Source organism: Oryctolagus cuniculus, chromosome 4, assembly GCF_964237555.1.
Source record: "Oryctolagus cuniculus chromosome 4, mOryCun1.1, whole genome shotgun sequence".
Taxonomy (NCBI): Eukaryota; Metazoa; Chordata; class Mammalia; order Lagomorpha; family Leporidae; genus Oryctolagus; species Oryctolagus cuniculus.
This window is the reverse complement of record NC_091435.1, coordinates 74,699,754-74,705,753: the sequence shown is the minus strand read 5'-3', so window position 1 is coordinate 74,705,753 and position 6,000 is coordinate 74,699,754. Positions and strand designations below refer to the sequence as shown.

The 6,000-nt window shown below is 42.4% G+C and overlaps 1 pseudogene; it reads right to left on the bottom strand.

The window, feature by feature from the left end:
* Positions 1–231: 231 nt before the first annotated feature.
* LOC127482629 (ATP-binding cassette sub-family F member 2 pseudogene) lies at positions 232–3,937 on the bottom strand (annotated as a pseudogene).
* Positions 3,938–6,000: the final 2,063 nt, after the last annotated feature.

Here is a 6,000-nt window from a genome sequence, read left to right as displayed (position 1 = left end):
GGCGGGTTGGTGGGGTGAGGGGAGTTTCTTCCAACATAGCCAAAACAGAAAATAAAGATCTCAAGCTCTTTCACAGGCCAAATCCAGGGTTTATTCTCTTAAGTTAACCCTCAGGTCCTTCAGGCTGCATCACGCTCGGGGTAAGTTAGCCAGCAAGGAGGTGGAGGAGAGAGCCAGCCAAGTCTACACATGGTCACGGGTAATGGGAAGGTGGAGAGCAATGGACAGGTACTATGCAGCTGTAGATAAGAGTGCCACAAAGGCAAGTTGAGGGACAGGGAATGGCTGGGGAGTAGAACTGCAGCAGTGAAAATGTATGGCCCCAGGGTCTTGTTCTGAGGACTCACACATGGTGGATCTTTTGGGTGAGCTAGGCTCCTCATCCACCAGCTTAGACCTGAGGTGCTCCTTGTAGGCCAGGATGCCTCCAGGCCTCTTGGTGATGGTCTGCTTCTCATAGATCCAAATCTCTTGGGCAACTTGCTGCAGGATCCTGAAGGTATGGCTGACCAGCATCATCCCACTCTCAAAAATATTGATGGCATCTGCCAGTGTATTGATGTTCTTAATATCCAAATAACTGGGGGGCTCATGCAGGAAGAGCTTGTGGGAGTTTTGCCTGGCCAGCTGGGCCAGATATCCTTGGCACAAGTTCTAAGTCCAGCTGATCTTATAAATGCTAATAGTAACACCTTATATTGAGGTGAGAATATTTTGAGATCATTCTGTCTATGGGTAGTAAGTCTACAGTTAGAAATTTCAAAAGAATTGACTTCTTTGCTCCTCTCATGTGTCAAGGTCAATACCAAGTTTTAAATTATTGTAGATGCAAGGCCTATCTTTTATATATTTGGAGCTTGTATTTTATACCATAATGACAGGTGATCTGATCTTGCCAGATAGTGGGAAATAATAACTAGCGAGTCTTTTTCCTCAAACCCTTTCTGTTAGTTTCGATGCCATCATATTCATCATCTAGCCTGGCACTGCCATGACCAAACCTAGCAACACAGCTGTTCATGTGTACAAATCTGATCTTGTTCCCAGTGAAACCTCGTCATCTGGTTCTCCTCCAGCTCCAGCTGTTCTTCACATACGATAGTAGTTACTCATATAATATTTCAGCTTCTCGCACATGTGAAGTGATGTTGGTACAGACACCATTCAGAAAGCTCATGGAATGCGACATAAGAACCAGCACGTTTTTGAAGGTTTTTAGTTCTTCCAACCACACTCATATATATAGGTCCAAGCAGTTGGTGGTGCATCCAGGAGCATTATAAAGGGCCAAATAAAGTGGTCTCCTGTGGGGGTAACCCTCATCTTCTAGCTGCCAGTAAAGTCTTTTAGCTTCTTGCACTGCATGGCAGGCATAAAACCCAGTCTGTGCTAAAATCTATGAGGCCCTCATCTCTACCTTGTCATGCAGCTCCTTCAGGTGCTCATAGATCTCCATGAGCTTTTCACACTCTGCGTCCTCATGAGCTAACAGCTCAGCCTCCCTCTCCAGCATGGCCTGCTCTGTGTCAACTTTCTCTAAATGTTTCCAGGGTGTCTTGTCACTAGGAGGCCTGTCTCAAGTCATATGCTAGGTGCCGATGTGTTCAGGGATAGGCACTTCCTATTTCCCCAATAGCAGACACTAATATGGACTTCCCAATTCCATTTGAGCCAATGAGGCCATACCGATAACCCAAGTTTAATTCCAGTTTGGCGTAACTGAGCAGATCTTGGCCGTGAAAGGTGAGTGAAAGGTTGATGACGTGGGCATCATTTCTGTTGGGGTGAGAGGCCAGGATCCCAGTGAGAGCTCAAGCAGCAACCTTTTTCTTCTCAAAGTCTTCTACTTCATTGGCCAGCAAATCCATTTCTCTGGTGTCTCTGTCATTGGCCTTCTCATTTTCCTCCTCTGCCTTATGTGGTTCTGTAACAATGTCTCTGTTTCCTTCATGTCCCTATCTGGACTGTTATTGAACTTTGTCAACTTCTTTGTCAGGCCAGAGGGCATAGTGGTGAACCACAGGGTTAGGCTAATACTGTTTCAGGGAGCTGGACCTCACCCTGCTTTTTTTTATAATTCATTAATTTCTGATTCATTTTTATTGCTTTTCACTAGTCTATGGATAGAGTGTGGTGTTTTTCTAAGTTCTTGTCTTGTTTACTTGTATTGATATTTCACTTCCATTTTCACTTAGTTACAACTAAAAGTTTTAATGCTATGAAACTGCAATAGTAGTTTTATCAATATGCTTTGATAAGTTACTACAATAGATTCTAAAATGTAGTGGGTCCAGCAAGGTAGTAATGCATTTCTCTTCAATTTAGCAGTGCAGATAAATCTAAGCCATTAAATGACACTGCTTTATAACATCATTTAGGAACATGTGTTTCTTTCAATTTCATGTTCTGCCAATATTGTCTTCATCTACACAGTTGGAATCAAGACAGTACAATTTTCAGATTCAAACTACAAAATGGAAAAAAAAAAAAAAACAGAAAAGTCCAGTACAGGTGACTTTGTCTATAAGATGATGACCTGGGCATTGTACCAGTAATTTCTCTAAAAGCCATTGGCCAGAGATGAGTAGTATAGCCAAACCTGGTTACATAGAAATTGGAAAATATAGATACAGCTTTTTAATCTCTAAATCAATAGGAAGGAGCTGTGAGGAGGATGGTGGCTGAGTGAGATGCTGTGGAAACCATCTCTCCACAGGAACACCAATTTGCAAAGCTATTCATGCACCTGCGAAAGAGCTACAGAGCCAGGTGGGAAATCACGGTACCTTGAGTTAGTTTAATAATAAGAAAATTCCCATTGAAGAAAGCAGGAAGGAGGGAGTTGTCTCTAACATGTCTTTCCCAGCTCTAGAAAGTGCACCATGGAAAGAGAGAGACAGAGAGACCCCCATGATTAGGTTAGGGAGAGAGAACTGAATCATAGTTTCAGGCTTACTGTGACACACATTAGAGTCAGGGCCCCCTCGCCTGTACTTGCAAAATGAATATTTGGAACCTCCAAAAACAAGCCTTCCACCCTAAGACCCAACATTTGGTAAGACCCACAGGCTTCTACTCCCAGTCCAGTGCTCATGGACAGTCTCCAGACTTGCCCAGCATCAAGTGGATACCTGTATTCTGACAGGAAAAGATTCATTAAGGAATATGTCACTACTGACCTCACGTGGGCCTAACAGGTACCATTGAGACTTCATATGGCCCAGCAAGAAATAAGACGACCCAGCCTAGTGCCTATTTGGGCAGCCAAAACACTGCCTTTATCATTCTCCTTCAACCTCTGGCAGACAGCAAGGAACCAAAGGAGTCTTCCTTGGGACTCAGTGCTAAGCCAATTAAGTCCAACACAAGGCAGATATTAGTAGTCCCAGCTCCTAGGCAACTGCCTATGGACAGAGCCTCTAGACTCATATGGAAACCTTGCCAGGTGACATGCACTTATTGATGTGTATATCATTACCAGATACTTGTGGAACTGGTATAAATCCCAAAGACTGCACAGGGCCTACCGACTGTGAAATCCAAGTGTGACCCCTCCCGGTGCTGGCTGCCTGGGCAGCTAAGGAACTGCATCTATCACCACTCCTACAATCTTGGGAATGCAGCAAGGAATCATAGACCTGTTTTAGACTCAATACCAGGCTGGTAAAACTCAGCACTGAACAGATGCTAACAGTCCCTACACCCAGGCCAGTGCCTGCAGACAGAGCCTCTGAACCTATTTCAGGAACAGGTATAGTTCTGTGGCCACAGTTGGTCAGTTTTCTAGACCCAGCCAGCATCACCAGTGGCTGGTAGGGCCGGCATCAGGAAGCAAGTCTACCTCAGCAGCAGTCACACCATAGCAGGATGGGCTTTGATCTTGTACCCAGGCTGCACTGGTCTCAGTGGGCTGTGGACTCTGAGTGTGATCTGACATCACGGCATTAGTGGACACAGCATTGAGAATATGAGCCTGCCTGAGTCCAGGGAAAAGTGCTATAGAGGCATACTATCTACCTTCTTTGCACTTTCCAGTTCAATCTAAATAATCCACCAGTTGCTGACTTGGGACAAATCTGAGTCTGGGGGACATTATAGGACTGAAATAGTAAAAAAAAAAAAAAATCAATAGTTAACCTGAGACAAATCTCAACTTATGTTGCTACATAATTATGAAATAGCAGAAGTTTTCACAAGCTCAGAGAAAACTAGAAGACTGCTTAAACTGACATCCACAAATGAAGCCAGATTATTATGACTAATCCTTCAATGTGCAAACAATATCATCACCAATAAGCATCAGGGACTGCCAGGAACATGCCTTTACCTAATGAGCAAAATAAGGTGCCAGGAACCAACCATCAGGGATTGCAATTTTAAGAATCTTAGATGAAGCTTTCAAAATAGCTGTTTTATTTAAACTCAGTGAATTTCAAGAGAACACAGAAAAACAATTTAATATGCTAGCAGAGAGACTTGATAGAGAAATTGAAGTAAAACACAAGCCTTTCAACTAAGAAGTATACAAAGTGAAATTACAAATGCAATTAAAGGCATCAATAGTAGAACATATCAAATAGAGGAATCAGTTGGTATGAAAGTAGGCTGTTTAAAATACTCTATGTGAGAAAGGAAAGAAAAACAACACCAGAGAAAAGAAAAAAAGTTTATGGGAACTTTGAGACAGCATGAAAAATGCAAATACCTGAGCCTTGACATTCAAGAGGGTCTTGAGAGTGCTAAAGGGGTAGAAAGCTTTTTCCATTAGGTAACACCAGGAAATTCAAAACTTAGAGGAAGCCACAGCTATTCAGGTATCAGATGGCCGAACATCACCAGATTCAACCCAACCGGGTGTACCTCATATTATGGTCAACTCTACAAAGTTAAAAATAAAAGGAGGAATCTCAAAGCTGCAAAAGCAAAGCAAACAACACATAAAGGGATCCCAATTAGCCTGACTCCAGACTTCTCGGAAGAAACCTTACAGGCCAGAAGGGAGTGGGATGAAAATTTCACAGCCCTGAAGGAAAAAAAAATTGCCATCTATGAAAACTGTACCCAGCAAAGCTATTTTTCCAATATGAGGGAAAGATAAGCACATTTCCAGACACCTAAAAGCTGAGAGAATTTAGCAACACCAGATCTGTCTTTTAAGAAATGATAAAGAAAGTTGGTCAGATTGAAATAAAGACACTCAAGGGTAAGAATAAAATATCAGAAGATAGAAAACTCACAGATAAGAGTAACTACACAAATTCAAACTACACTAATATTGTAAGCCAACTGCATAAACCATTCATATCTTTAGTGTATAAATAATAAAACAATTAAAAATAGTAGCTACATTGAAATGCTGAGACACACAATATAGGAAGATGTAAAATGGAGCATTTTAAATGCAAAATGTGGACTATAAATGTAGAATTTTTATCGCGATTTCTTATCTCTGTCATTTATTTCCCGAACTTTATAATTTTACATTATTTAACTTTCTAGCATTTAAACATAGCTTGTTGTAATCAAAAGAGCAGAATTCTGTTATAAACTTAACAAAAACAATGAAGAGAGAAGTAAAGTACATGACTTTTAGGAACCACTTAACGAATAATGATGAGTATAAGAGAGGGACAAATGAAGATAAGAATTACAACAGAATTAGAAAAGAAGCATCAAACTGGCAGTGCATATACATTTAATTGCTTTAGATGTGAATTGATTAAATTCTTCAATTGAAAGATATAAATTGACAATGGATTAAAAAGCAAGACACAGGCCGGCGCCGCGGCTCACTAGGCTAATCCTCCGCCTAGCGGCGCCGGCACGCCGGGTTCTAGTCCCGGTCGGGGCGCCGGATTCTGTCCCGGTTGCCCCTCTTCCAGGCCAGCCCTCTGCTGTGGCCAGGGAGTGCAGTGGAGGATGGCCCAGGTGCTTGGGCCCTGCACCCCATGGGAGACCAGGAGAAGCACCTGGCTCCTGGCTCCTGCCACCGGATTGGCG